The 15,500-nt window shown below is 40.3% G+C and overlaps 1 protein-coding gene across 2 annotated transcripts in view; it reads left to right on the top strand.

Moving 5' to 3' along the window:
* The window catches only part of LOC134226369 (zinc finger protein 675-like), a 143,769-nt gene that overhangs the window by 68,548 nt on the left and 59,721 nt on the right, over positions 1 to 15,500 (top strand). The window lies entirely within an intron of this gene.

Here is a 15,500-nt window from a genome sequence, read left to right as displayed (position 1 = left end):
GTCCATTTAATCAGGGTTTTAATTACATTTCAATAATTTCCATATAATTTGGAAGCAACTGCTGCAAGCTCGCCGCGCTTGTGTCCAGTTGGTAAGGGCATATCGTCCTGCCTACACTGGGGCGTTTTGGCCAGTGAAACATATTTTCGAAAATTGTTACGGTTTTGAAGATGGAAGCAATTTTATATCATATTAACCACTGGGAGAAGTTATTTTGTTGCCCAACTGAGTGTTCCCGTGCAAGTTTTGCGGACAGTATGCTAGCGTCGCTCTAGAATATTGAGCAAACAAACATGAAAAGTTACATCAAAACTGTAACTTTTTGTATTTTGCAAATTTTTTAATTATGCTGTACAAAAATACTTCCAGATTCACATAGTATGATGGTTTTACAAATATTTATAGGTACCCACTGATTTTGACCCTTAGTTAGTTATAGTTTTCTAGAAATCAAAGGGGGGGCGTTTTGGCCAGGTGGGGCACATTTTACCGTCTTACCCTATTATCATTACCGATTGTTTTTTTGTATGAGTGGAGTCAGTTTTTGCAAAATGCTTTTTATATTTTCAGAATATTATCAGAATATTATTTTTGGGATTTTTTATAACTAACAATATCAGAATATGAAAGGAACCACATGCATATTATACTAATCATATTGTTTAGATGCCCTAAAAGAAAAAAAAAATACAATTATTTTCCCTATTAAATCTTTAAATGTTGAACGGCATTTTATATAGGGGAACGGTTCGCCACTTCATCTCATAGCTCCTATTTCCATCCCATCAAAAACAAAGCAATGGAAAGGAATTTGGTTTGTTTATTATTTTTGTGATTTTTTTCAGCAGTGAGCACGCATGTTGACAAAAAGAAGCGACGAATTTGGTGCCGTATTTTTTTGTTTAGTGATGAGATGGATATATGTACAGTGAGATGGAGATCGGAACATTTCCCCTATAATCTCAATAAAGAATATTTGAAAAAATCAGAAGTGGTATGTGCAAGACACGATCGCATGGGTATGCATACTATGCATGTAAGGGGTCCTTCTTAACCGTGCGGCAAGACGCGCGGCTACAAGGCAAGACAATGCTGAGGGTGGCTGGGTGCGATTCCCGGTGCCTTTCTAGCCAATTTTCGGATTGAAAATTGTCTCGACTTCCCTGGGCATAAAAGTATCATCGTGCTAGCCTCATGATTTACGAATGCAAAAATGGTAACTTGGCTTGAAACCTGGCATGTAATAACTGTGAAAGTGCTTAATGAACACTAATCTGCGAGGGGGGTCTGTCCCAGTGTCCGGTTCATTGTCTATGTATATAACTATGAGAATTCGCGAAGTCGAAGCAAATTCTGCTCTTCCCTCCTATGGGAAATCCTGTTGCTATCTGTCAGAGTTTGAGTGAAATATGGTCGCCATCTCCTCCTCTCTGTTGCTCTACTGTAAAAACCCATAAAGAACTGTCATTGTTTGTGTGAAGAATTTTGCTTCGACTTCGCGAATAGACGAGGAACCAAAAAGAATAATGTTTTGCTGTTACGACCTTTTCACATGTGGGTCTAGAATGATTCATTAATAGATAATAGCCGAAAAGTAGGCAATTACCAATGTTTGTATTGCGCTATGTACGCTATGATAATATAAATTCATATTTTTTTTACTGGGTTTGGGAAATAAAAATTCCAATACATAGTTCAATGAAGATAATCAATAGCTTCAATTGACAAATTGCTGGAGATTTCCCGAATCGATTGATAAGAAAATTTCGAAAACCCATTGGAAAATAAAGGAGCTATGGAATTATGGATAAAAGGTCGAATGACGAAAGGTCGAAGGTACATAGGGTCGAAAAGGACTTCCTTCATTCTTCCTTATTTTTTCTTCTTCCTTTTTTCTCTTCCTTTCTTAATTCTGTTTTTTCTTTCCTTCTTCTTTTTTATTTCTCCCTTCCTGGCTACTTCTCCATTCTTCCTCCTTCTTTCTTCTATTATTATTATATTCTTCTTCTTCTTCTTATTGGCATTACATCCCCACACTGGGACAGAGCCGCCTCGCAGCTTAGTGTTCATTGAGCACTTCCACAGATATTAACTGCGAGGTTTCTAAGCCAAGTTACCATTCTTGCATTCGTATATCATGAGGCAAGCACGATGATACTTTAATGCCCAGGGAGGTCGAGACAATTTCCAATCCGACAATTGCCTAGACCGGCACCGGGAATCGAACCCAGCCACCCTCAGCATGGTCTTGCTTTGTAGCCGCGCGTCTTACCACACGGCTAAGGAGGGCCCCTATTATTATATTATTATATCTTTATTAAAGAAATTTTCGGCCCTGGACCGGTTCATCTCTTGGAGCGAGAATGTTTCTTCCTTGTTTGTTTCCTTCTTCTTCCACCTTTCTTTTTCATTCTTCTTCTGCCTTTTTCTTCGTTCTTATTCTTTCTTCCTACTTCTTTTTTACGTCCTTCCTACTTATTTCTTACTTTTTTACTTACTTTTACTTTCTTTCTGCTTCCTTCTTTCTGCTCTCGTCTTCTTTTTTGTTCTTATTCTTTCTTCTTTTTTCTACTTTATTCTATTTCCTTCCTTCCTTATTTTTCTTTCTTCACTGCAAAAAAAACACACACATTTTTATTGGCAAAATTTAATAGGTTTGAATTTGACTTTTTCAATCAAATGAAATTCATGTTTGGTCGCTAATATGCAGTTATCGAATATATGTGTGGTTTCATATTGAATATATCTGGACTGATTGTAGGGGACCGTGCGCGAATACAGACGTCAATTTTTGGTGCTTGATTTTTGGCACAGCTTATTTGCATTTTTAGAAAGTTTCGGCTGGTAATGAGTCGGTCTGCGCCACCCGGTGTTATAAAATGAGGTGTGCCAACCCACTTTATTCGCGAGTGCTTCATTTTTCCCAGTTCCCAGCTAGTCAAAAAAAAAAAAGATTTTAACATTGTCCTATGGGTCTGTTCACAAATTACGTAACGCAAAAATCCGAGTTTTTGACCCCCTCCCTCCCCCTCGTATCAAAAAGTAACATTTTTGGTACCCCCTCCCTCCCCCATGTAACGCGTAATTTTTTTCCTTCTCTGAAGCATTTGGGTTTTGGTATTTTTTGAGCACTGTTAGAATAGGGACGGCATCTGATCAAAAATCAAGGATATCAAGAGCTGCATTCTTAGAAAGTAGAAACGAAAATAGAATTTGCGATCATAACCATTTACATAGTTTTGCGGAACTGTGGTGTCGAGAAATTCAATATTTGTTTGGTATTTTGGTATATCAACATGTTTGATTTCGATAATGACTAATATACGATAACGATGAACAGCAATTACTTCAATCAGGGTTTAAAAAAAAAAGACATTCTAAAAAAAATTTAATTGCGTTATGCGTAACATGCGGCAGTACCCACCCCCTCCCCCATCTTTTAGTGTAACAAAGTATAACGCAAGTTGAACCTCCCCCCTCCCCCCAAAAGCGTTACGTAATTTGTGAACAGACCCTATATTTTGGGTTGTGTGTTGTGTTTTCAGCAGTCTAGTGAGGATCTTCCATGCAGGCGTAGAAGGATAAAATCTGGTGAGAGCTTTCCTTTACTTACTTTTATATGGAGTTTATATGCATTTGTGTGAATTCTCGAACAAATCTCGCTTAACTTTTCAAAAGGACCTAAGTAACATTTTTTTCATGAATTATTTTGAATAGCGCAATAAGCATAAAAACATGAAAGGTTTCGATTGCAGTACTCAAACTAATTCATGAAAAAAATGTTACTTAGGTCCTTTTGAAAAGTTGAGCGAGAAATGATTCATATATTCACATTACACTCAGAAATAGAACAAATCCATAATAGTACAAAAACAAATCTATCTTTATATTTTTGAAACTTATACTTAACAAAGTTTAAAAAATAATCTATTTAAAATTAGAATTTAATCTACCACCGAATTTTGCGACAATATTCTACCAGTGTATTTGTCGCTCTTGAATTTTCTATACTGTCATATTTTTTCGCCACCTTTGCCATTGTTGTTTGATCTTTTTGATCCCGGAGTTTTACTTTTCGATCCCCCGGATAAAAAATATCATTAAAATATCTTAAATTTTATTGTTACAACACCATTTAAAACATAATTTTTACCATTGAATATAATGGAATTTTGACAATAAAATCACATGAGAAATAATGGTTTTCCACGATAAAATGAATGGTAAATGGGACTTTTACAATTAAAAAGGGGGGTTGTTATGTATCTTTACAATAAAAAAATCGAAAATTTTCCATACAAAATTCGGAGCAAAACAATTGATTTTACGGTTCTTCAATGGGATGATTTCGAGCGACAAAACAATAGAAAACATTGTGTTTTAAATGTTTTCAATTACTGTTTCTATTGTTTTACAATAGAAATACAACAGGATTTAGAATACATTATACTCCAATATTACAATAAAAATACAATACAATTAATTGTTTTACAAATTATTTTATTTTCCTCCGGTTGTTTAGCATATCTTTAGACGAATCCAGCGCACTACTTCCAAAGTTAAGAGGGTTGCCTGTATCTGGAGAAAAATCCAACATCGCGCAGTATCATTACTTGACACTTTACCGGTCGCTACTAAACGCGCTACTAAAACAGTAGCGCAGCTGACACAGGTGACCAAATTTACCAAATAACAGCGCTACTATTTGATGAACTATCAAACGTCGAACGTCACCGATACGGAATGCAGCCACCAAAATGATAACCGAAAATACAGAAAATAGCGACCGATGACAGTACAGTGAGGGTGATCAAAATACTCGCGCCCAGTAATGATGCTCTAACGCGCTTCAACACTTTAGATACTTACCACGGTATATAAGCCATAGTGATCTACCGCTTGCCCAGCAGCAGAAACTGTACTGAAAAAGACACTTTCTGCACCATACAGTTTCATTATTTTCATCTCTTCATTAATTATAAACAAAACTGTACACGCTCAAATGAATCCAGCCATTCTCCGAGTAAAATGATAAGCAAAAGTTTTTGTTCCCTTTCATTTTTTTGAAATCAAATTTGTATTGCATAACATTTCCAGACCTGCAACAAGACCTGCAATATGAAAATATATACTTGAGAATCGGTATAACATTTTTATTTATTTAACAAACAAAGCTATTGTAGTATTATTGTTTTCAATTGTTATTTCATCAACATAATAAATCCATGAAATATTCCAAAATTATATTAATTCAATAACATTAGACGGATTTCCAGATCATCCGAACCGAATACTTTTAAAATTTGTTTAGTTTTTGGATGAGCAATACTAAACATAAGCGAACAATAAAAATATAATAGAATATATCGAAAACATTTAAATATATTGTTATTTTAATGTACGTACAATAAAGATCTTTTACAACCGTGAACATTTTACAATAAGCATACAATAGTTTGTATTGTTTGCCACACAATCTATTGTATTTCAATGGGTTATGTCATTCAAGTTACTGTAATTTTTTATCCGGGCCCGCTGATCCCGGATTTTTTACGATGATTACGGCTATATGCAGAAGACAGAAGTTGGAGGTAGGTTTTTGAGGTAATATTGTTATAAAACATTGATCATTGATTTTGCTTTCAGTACCGAATATCGTTCCGATACGTTTCCATAAAGGCTCATATGCCAATTAGGTTGCGGATTAGTGTGATGCTGTCCCACGAAATCCCCAATCTCGATGGCGAATTGGATTGCAAGAATGTGCATCCTTGGGAGTTCCAATGTCGACCAATTTCAACATAAGCAAACATTGATTGCTCTGCAATGCACGGAACGATCCGTCAAGCTAGGTATCAATCTGAACAAAAAATATTGCGAGAAAAGAGAAAAATTCTAATTTTGCGGAGCAAAGAAGAAGAAGCAGACTGAGTGTCGGAAACTTCAAAATGGCATGCACTGTACGAAAAGTGTTGATATTTCTTGATATCAAGAATATTCTAGAAATCTAAAATGTTTCAAAATCACATAAATATATGACAATATGCCTTCAAAGTATCATAAAACTTGTTTAAAAAATATAGCGGCATGTAACACTCGTTTAATGTTGCATATTCCCGTTGATTTTAATAATCAACTTTCACACCGAAAAAATAGACCAAGAAATTTTTACCGTGCAACAAGTGATTTGACGTTTGCGGAATAGCTTTCCGACAGTCGACCGTCGGACCCCTGTTCGAATTTTTCAATCTTCTCGCAATATATCCACCGGATTGTTTGAGCACGGCAGCTGCTGGTACTCTATGCTCCGTTACAAAAAAACGGTAAGTAATTTCCATTACCCTCTACTTTTTTGTTTTTCATTGGATCAATAGAATCTTTCACTTATTTAAGGTCATCTTCCTGAAGAATCCATATTTTTTGATTCCAAGAAATTACGGAGATTGTAGCTGCCGTTCGTTAAACGAAAATCGAAGAAAACAAGGACAAAATCAACATCCATTAATGAACTGGAAGCAAAGAATCATCACAGGAATTCACTGTTGCAGCAAATAGATTTCAAATAGAATTGGATAGTAACAAAATCCAAAAAGTGCGAAGGTAGAACAAGGATCGGTAAAACCTGGGAGGTGAAACAAAATCAGCGCACTCGAACAAATTAATGCCCCATGGATCAGCAAAGGCAAAGAGTTCGGAGTGAAGAAGATCCAGTTAAAGCTCAACAAACTCGAGGAAGTAGATGAAATATGAGCAGAAACATTTATATTTTAAGTTGCAGCATTTTTTTATTGTTCACAAAAAATAAATAGTTTTTGGCAAATGTTTTTCACTGCTGTTTTTTGTTTGTAAACATTGGGTGATTCTAAACAAAATAAAATTAATTCTACCAATACTATTTTTGTTATCCTCGTTCTATACTATTCCTAAATAAATGAAAGTTATACTAACCGAGTATAACCAGAGTATAAACGAAGCTGGGGTCAACCAGGCGAATAGCCAGTTAGAATGACTTTAAATCTATTTAGTCTAGATTTTTCTCAGAGTGTAGGGATCCTATAATGAGAGATATGCGAAAGCGGCCATTGTAAGCCAATCGAGCATTGAGAACTGGTTGAAAGGTATTGAGATAGATTTTAAGAAAAGTTTCATCGAGTAAACAATTTGTTTTACTTTCGCGAGTGGAAGTAATCTAGTTTATGTATCGTTTTTCGCCTATTTGTATTGCACTTTTATTCTAGTGATAATGCTTATTTAAACACTGTTAGTGGACAGACAAACATATTCCAAATTGTTATCAAATGCAAAGCCATATACATGCTTCAACATTTTACGCTGCGGCAAGTGCTGGAAGCGTTTGCTAACAAATGTAACAGCGTTGCTAAATCGTCTGGAAAAGTATTTGCATATCTCTCATTATAGGATCCCTAATTCACATTATTTTAAACCGATTCACACTCAATGTTTGTAAATATTGCCTAGCCAGTCAGTGTTGTGCTACACTTTGCGCAAACTTGACTTGAAGTAAGAGTAGCTGAAGGATACCACAAGGCAGTCATGTAGTAAATTTCTTTGGAACTTCTATTGTGGAAGGTAGTATTCTCTGTATTGAGAGGTATCAACAAGGAGTATTATAATTCAATCTAGAGCTAAAAGGAATAATAGGTAAATTATAGGCTATGAACACAAAAATGAGCGTTTTAATATTTCCATGACGTGTAATTTTCAGAATTTTTAACTGTGTATGTAAATAGTCACATGATCGAAAAGGCGCAGATACTTTTCTCAAGATTAACATATTGTTTCACAAATAAGTATGGACCCCGTAATGCCTGCTTGGCGAATGGGCCTGCCAAATAAAAGCTAATGTATAAAAAAAATAAGTATGGATAACCTAATCTGAAATATAAAATAAGATTTTTCAATTTATTATGCTATGAATCACCTTTGGAATCTATAGGTTAATGACAATATTATTTTGACAAATTGTGTAACAGCTAAATTGCCAATTTAAAATGATGCAAATTTGACTGTTTTCTTGTTAAGAAAATTCACCAAATAATACTTTTCGTATGTTCAAACTTTTTGTACATGAGTACTATATTTAATGACACTCCTCGATTATGCCAGAACTTGTTTGTAAAAATCTTATGTGCGTAACAAAAACAAAATACGAAACAGATAAAATGAATAGAAAAGTATATAGAGTTTGTGTAGTAAAATGTAATCAGAACAGGTACATATTCACATGATTGGACCTCTAACAGCATACCTAAACTAATTTAGATGTAATTTCACCATTAACAATGTACTCAACGTAGTTGGCTTGTCAGCAGTTACTTACTTACTCATTACTTACATATTTCCTTCAAATTTTCTCGAAATATTCTCCCTAGTCCTTCGGGAAATTCTTTCTTATTTATTACCAAATTTCCGCGTGATGTCTTCTTTTATGGTCCCACGGGATTTGTTTTCTCGAATTTCCTTGGGAAATCTTCAGATTCATTTCATTTCATTTATTTAGTTTACATCTAAACAGATAACACTGAATCAACAATTTGACGCTTGATTTGACGCCACAATACACGGTTCGAGGCCGCATCTCTCCATCCTCGGATACGCCCCACGCTCGCCAAGTCGTTTTGCACCTGGTATGCCCATCTCGCTCGCTGCGCTCCACGCCGTCTCGTACCTGCCGGATCGGAAGCGAACACCATCTTTGCAGGGTTGCTGTCCGGCATTCTTGCAACATGTCCTGCCCATCGTACCCTTCCCCTTCCGGCTTTAGCTATCTTCTGGATACTAGGTTCGCCGTAGAGATGGGCGAGCTCATGGTTCATTCTTCGCCGCCACACACCGTCTTCTTGCACACCGCCAAAGATGGTCCTAAGCATCCGTCTCTCGAATACTCCGAGTGCTTGCAAGTCCTCCTCGAGCATTGTCCATGTTTCATGTCCGTAGAGGACAACCAGTCTTATAAGCGTCTTGTACATGACACATTTGGTGTGGTGGCGAATCTTTTTGGACCGCAGTGTCTTTTGGAGCCCGTAGTAGGCCCGACTTCCACAGATGATGCGCCTTCGTATTTCACGACTAGCGTTGTTGTCAGCCGTTAGCAAGGATCCGAGGTAGACGAATTCCTCGACCACCTCGAAGGTATCCCCGTCTATCGTAACACTGTTTCGCAGGCGGGCCCTGTCGCGCTCGGTTCCGCCCACAAGCATGTACTTTGTCTTTGACGCATTCATCACCAGTCCAACTTTTGTTGCTTCACGTTTCAGGCGGGTGTACAGTTCTGCCATTTTTGCATATGTTCGGCCGACAATGTCCATGTCATCCGCGAAGCAAATAAATTGACTGGATCTGTTGAAAATCGTACCCCGGCTGTTACACCCGGCTCTCCGCATGACACCTTCTAGCGCAATGTTGAACAACAGGCACGAAAGTCCATCACCTTGTCTTAGTCCCCGGCGCGATTCGAACGAGCTGGAGTGTTCGCCCATCCACCGTTGCTTTGATCAGTCTGGTAGGCTTCCCAGGGAAGCTGTTCTCGTCCATAATTTTCCATAGCTCTACGCGGTCTATACTGTCGTATGCCGCCTTGAAATCAACGAACAGATGGTGGTGTAACTTCCCACGAACTCGTTCACTAATGGTGACAGACGACGGAAGATGATCTGGGATATCACTTTGTAGGCGGCATTAAGGATGGTGATCGCTCGAAAGTTCTCACACTCCAGTTTGTCACCTTTCTTGTAGATGGGGCATATAACCCCTTCCTTCCACTCCTCCGGTAGCTGTTCTGTTTCCCAGATTCTGACTATCAGTTTGTGCAGGCAAGTGGCCAGCTTTTCCGGGGCCATCTTGATGAGCTCAGCTCCGATACCATTCTTACCAACTGATTTGTTGGTCTTTAGCTGTTGAATGACATCCTTAACTTCCCTCAAGGTGGGGGCTGGTTGGCTTCCATCGTCCGCTGAACTGACGTAGTCATCTCCTCCGCTGCCTTGACTTTCACCGCCTGTACTCCACCTTTCGATCACCACACGTTCGTCCGTCAAGATGCTCCCATCCTTATCCCGGCACATTTCGGCTCGCGGCACGAAGCCTTTGCGGGATGCGTTGAGCTTCTGATAGAACTTGCGTGTATCTTGAGAACGGCACAGCTGCTCCATCTCCTCGCACTCCGCCTCTTCCAGGCGGCGTTTCTTCTCCTGAAAAAGGCGGGTCTGCTGTCTCCGCTTCCGTCTATAACGTTCCACGTTCTGCCGGGTACCTTGCTGCAGCGCGATCGCCCGCGCTGCGTCCTTCTCCTCCAGAATCTGTCAGAATCTTCAGAATACAGTGTACAGTTCTGCCACCTTTGCAAATGTTCGGCCGACAATGTCCATGTCATCCGCGAAGCAAATAAATTGACTGGATCTGTTGAAAACCGTACCCCGGCTGTTACACCCGGCTCTCCGCATGACACCTTCTAGCGCAATGTTGAACAACAGGCACGAAAGTCCATCACCTTGTCTGAGTCCCCGGCGCGATTCGAACGAGCTGGATTGTTCGCCCGAGATCTTCTCACAGTTTTGCACACCATCCACCGTTGCTTTGATCAGTCTGGTAAGCTTTCCAGGGAAGCTGTTCTCGTCTATAATTTTCCATAGCTCTACGCGGTCTATACTGTCGTATGCCGCCTTGAAATCAACGAACAGATGGTGCGTTGGGACCTGGTATTCACGGCATTTTTGAAGGATTTGCCGTACAGTAAAGATCTGGTCCGTTGTCGAGCGGCCGTCAACGAAGCCGGCTTGATAACTTCCCACGAACTCGTTCACTAATGGTGACAGACGACGGAAGATGATCTGGGATATCACTTTGTAGGCGGCATTAAGGATGGTGATCGCTCGAAAGTTCTCACACTCCAGTTTGTCGCCTTTCTTGTAGATGGGGCATATAACCCCTTCCTTCCACTCCTCCGGTAGCTGTTCGTTTTCCCAGATTCTGACTATCAGTTTGTGCAGGCAAGTGGCCAGCTTTTCCGGGCCCATCTTGATGAGCTCAGCTCCGATACCATCCTTACCAGCTGCTTTATTGGTCTTTAGCTGTTGAATGGCATCCTTAACTTCCCTCAAGGTGGGGGCTGGTTGGCTTCCATCGTCCGCTGAACTGACGTAGTCATCTCCTCCGCTGACTTTCATTGCCTATACTCTCAGCGCCATTCAGATGTTCCTCGTAGTGCTGCTTCCACCTTTCGATCACCACACGTTCGTCCGTCAAGATGCTCCCATCCTTATCCCGGCACATTTCGGCTCGCGGCACGAAGCCTTTGCGGGATGCGTTGAGCTTCTGATAGAACTTGCGTGTATCTTGAGAACGGCACAGCTGTTCCATCTCCTCGCACTCCACTTCTTCCAGGCGGCGTTTCTTCTCCTGAAAAAGGCGGGTCTGCTGTCTCCGCTTCCGTCTATAACGCTCCACGTTCTGCCGGGTACCTTGCTGCAGCGCGACCGCCCGCGCTGCGTCCTTCTCCTCCAGAATCTGTCTGCACTCTTCGTCGAACCAATCGTTCCGTCGACTTCGACCCATATACCCGACGTTGTTCTCCGCTGCGTCGTTAATGGCTGCTTTGACTGTATTCCAGCAGTCCTCAAGAGGGGCCCCATCGAGCTCACCCGGCAACGCTGCCTCGAGATGCTGCGCGTATGCAGTGGCGACATCAGGTTGCTTCAGTCGCTCTAGGTCGTACCGCGGCGATCGTCGGTACCGAACATTGTTGATGACGGATAGTTTTGGGCGCAGTTTAACCATCACCAGATAGTGGTCAGAGTCGATGTTAGCGCCACGATATGTCCTGACGTCGATAATGTCGGAGAAGTGCCGTCCATCAATCAGAACGTGATCGATTTGTGATTCTGTCTGCAGTGGCGATCTCCAGGTGTACCGATACGGGAGGCTGTGTTGGAAGTAGGTGCTGCGAATGGCCATATTCTTGGAGGCGGCGAAATCAATTAGTCGTAGGCCGTTTTCGTTCGTCAGCCGGTGAGCGCTGAACTTTCCAATAGTCGGTCTAAACTCCTCCTCTTGGCCAACCTGAGCGTTCAAATCACCTATGATGATTTTGACGTCGTGGCTTGGGCAGCTGTCGTACTCACGTTCCAGCTGCGCGTAGAATGCGTCCTTATCATCATCAGTGCTTCCGGAGTGTGGGCTATGGACGTTGATTATGCTGAAGTTGAAGAACCGGCCTTTGATCCTCAACCTGCACATTCTCTCGTTGATCGGCCACCACCCGATCACGCGCCTTTGCATGTCGCCCATCACTATGAAAGCTGTTCCCAGCTCGTGTGTGTTGCCGCAGCTCTGGTAGATGGTATGATTACCTCTAAACGTTCGCACCATTGATCCCTTCCAACAAACCTCCTGCAGCGCTACGATGCCGAATCCACGGTCCTTGAGCACATCGGCGAGTATGCGTGTGCTCCCGATGAAGTTGAGAGATTTGCAGTTCCACGAACCGAGTTTCCAATCGCTAGTCCCTTTTCGTCGCAGTGGTCTTCGCCGATGGTTCCGGTCCGTACTCTCTTGTTGATTGTTCGTTGCTTATGATTTTTTAAAGGCTGGCTTGCAGGGCCTGACACCAAACCCCCTAAATTTCCGGAGGACCATTCCATTCCGCCCATCTGTAATCTACCCAGTAAAACGCGAAAGGAGTTGATAATGTATTTTTTTTTAAGAACGCGTCTTCTCGGTATAAGGCGGAGGGGTAATGCCTCCTTTAAATGGATGCATCTGCCCGGTATAAGGCGAAAGGAATGGGTAATGTCTTCTTTAAAAGAACGCGCCTGCCTGGTATAAGGCGAAGAGAGGGGCAACGCCTTCTTTAAATGGATACATCTGGTCGATATAAGGAAAAGATATTTTAGTTACTAGATAAAGATTGTCGCTTCGGTTCCCTTTTTCTGCTGTCCGGAACATGTTGGGTACCAAGCTGTCAAATCGTATGGATTTTCCTTCTTTGACATTCAGCTCCCCTATCCTCGCCATCAAAAGATGTTCCGGACAGTGACGACAGCGACAATCTTTATCTGGTAGAGTAGAGTGGGGCAAGAGTACGCACTTAGTTTTCAATCGATCATGTGGCCGTTATGAAGCAAGCTTCTGCATATCAAATCAGTGTCGATGATTCATATACTCTTCCTTTATGTTACCCAGTGGAAAAATATTGAAATTATTGAGATTCGTTTTAGTAGAACCCTTATTGCAAGACAAGTGAAAAACGCACTCTTACCCTACCGGTGGGGTAAAAGTGCGCATCGGGTGGGGTAAGAGTACGCATTTATCCAATCATGTGCTTTAAGTATATATTAACACAAATAAGAGTTAATAACATTTAATTGATGTTTACAGAGCATATATTAGGGAATGTTTAAAGATTACGTAACTCTTAAAGGGGGAGAAGATCCTGAAAATGTGCACTTTCATACGAAAAACCATTGTTTTTTATACAATAGAAAAAACTACAGAGGTAAAAATATAATTCAGGTTTCGTGTGGCGTATACAAAGGCATTTTCCTTAAAGAAAGTCCACCAATCACGTAACGTAAAATTTGCCTATTTTATAACTCCTCCCCCCTATCTTACACTGTTTGTATTAATCCTCTAAAAATTATATGGATCTCCACACATCTCGCAACCCCTCCCAGCCAAACGTTGCGTAGTTTATGAATGTTTCTTTTGATTAAATGAAATTATCATTTAGATGAAATTGTGTTTTCGTACTATGTTTAGGTGTACAACAAGTCCTAATACAATTTCATTATTTCGCTTCAGTGCTTTGTTTGCTAAGTCCTTTCTAACACCGAATTACTTCAACTTATCCTAAAAACTTGTGATAATTTCGAATTCTGTCCCTTTTTCTTAGTTGTGGATCTTTACGCTTTGGAAGAAGTCTTATTTCGGCCGGAGATACGGGTTTGACATCATAACTTGAAGATTCATATGCGTACTCTTGCCCCACCCGTTCCTGCGTACTTTTACCCCACAGTCCCAAAAATTATTCAAGTAATGGTTTTGACTTCTTGGACAACCAACCGGATTGGTGTTCTGTACCATAAAGTACTCTATACAATAGGTTATCGAAATGGTATAATGTTCACCTGATTGAACGTATATATGGTAATGAAATACTAGTTGCGGAAACCCAATTATTTTTAGCAAAATGACCAAAAAGTTATCTAACTCCATATCTCCCTTGTTGTTTATTCAAATCGTTTACCTGTCAAACTGATGCAGTGCTGCTAGTTTATCTTTTTTAATTACTTCAAAAAATCGAAAACGTACTCTTACCCCACGCGCACTCTTGCCCCACTCTACTCTAACTAAAATAACTTTTATATAGGGCGAAAGGAGTTGATAATTCCTTCTTTAAGAGGAAGCGCCTGCCCGGTATAAAGCAAAAAAAAAGGAGTAATGCCTGCTTTAAATGGATGCATCTGCCCGGTATAAGGTAAAAGGAGCACGGCTGGTCAAATCATCGTCGTCATCGCACCGCCAAGCATTCACAGTTAAATTTTTTTACCGGGATTTCAGCAAAATGTTAAACTTTTACCGAGATTCGCACAGTCGTGCCCCAGCAAACATGTTTTTTGCCGAGACTTCTGTCAAAGTTGCTGAAACTCAGCAAATAATTTGCCGGAATATCAGTTTTTCATTTTGCCGGCGCACGGCTGTGCGGATTTTTGCCGAGCTGCAGAAATAAAAACTGAGTGTGTTCGTCTTCGGCACTCCGCCGGAAAACCATCCGTCTCCGGCACCCCGCTGAAATCCAACAATAGAGCTGCCGGATGCGGCCCTCGGCTCCATTTTTTGTGGCCTGCGGCATGTAAGAAAAATAACCTCATAATTGGCCTTTCTATCTGGCATCAGATTTTTTTTATTATTATTCATTATTCAATATGTAAAATAAAATCAAAGCTCGCGCAGCAAAACTATTAATTTGAACTTGAAATGAAAAATAATATTTTACATATTTTGAAATAATTTTGTTAAGAAATTTATTTTGAGCTTTTTATTGGAATGTCTTCACTTGTCATAAGACGAGTTTGTACCCTCCCATTTAATTCCACCACTTTAGTGTACCTTGACAAATATGTACGTATTTAGAACTCAACAGTACAAGTACGAGACGAACTTACTGTTGAGGTCGAAATACGTATCTGTCAAGGTACAATCAAGTGGTGGAATTAAATGGGAAGGTACATACTCGTCTTATGACAAGTGTTGAAATAATAAGCGACCCCAAGACACAAAAGATTGGTCAAAGTAGTTTATGTTCACGTTGAAAAAAGGAAAGCCGGATTGCTTAAGGCTCAAGACTCCATCACAATGTTTTGAAAATTAATGACTGTATCACTTGTTTGTAATAGTGATGCAATTGGCACGGAAAGTGCAGCAGCGATAAATAAATGTTGTTTACAACTGGGGTGGTGGAAATGGGGTGGTAAAATATGCCA

Source organism: Armigeres subalbatus, chromosome 3 (genome assembly GCF_024139115.2).
Source record: "Armigeres subalbatus isolate Guangzhou_Male chromosome 3, GZ_Asu_2, whole genome shotgun sequence".
NCBI lineage: Eukaryota > Metazoa > Arthropoda > Insecta > Diptera > Culicidae > Armigeres > Armigeres subalbatus.
This window is presented reverse-complemented; position numbering and strand designations above follow the sequence as displayed.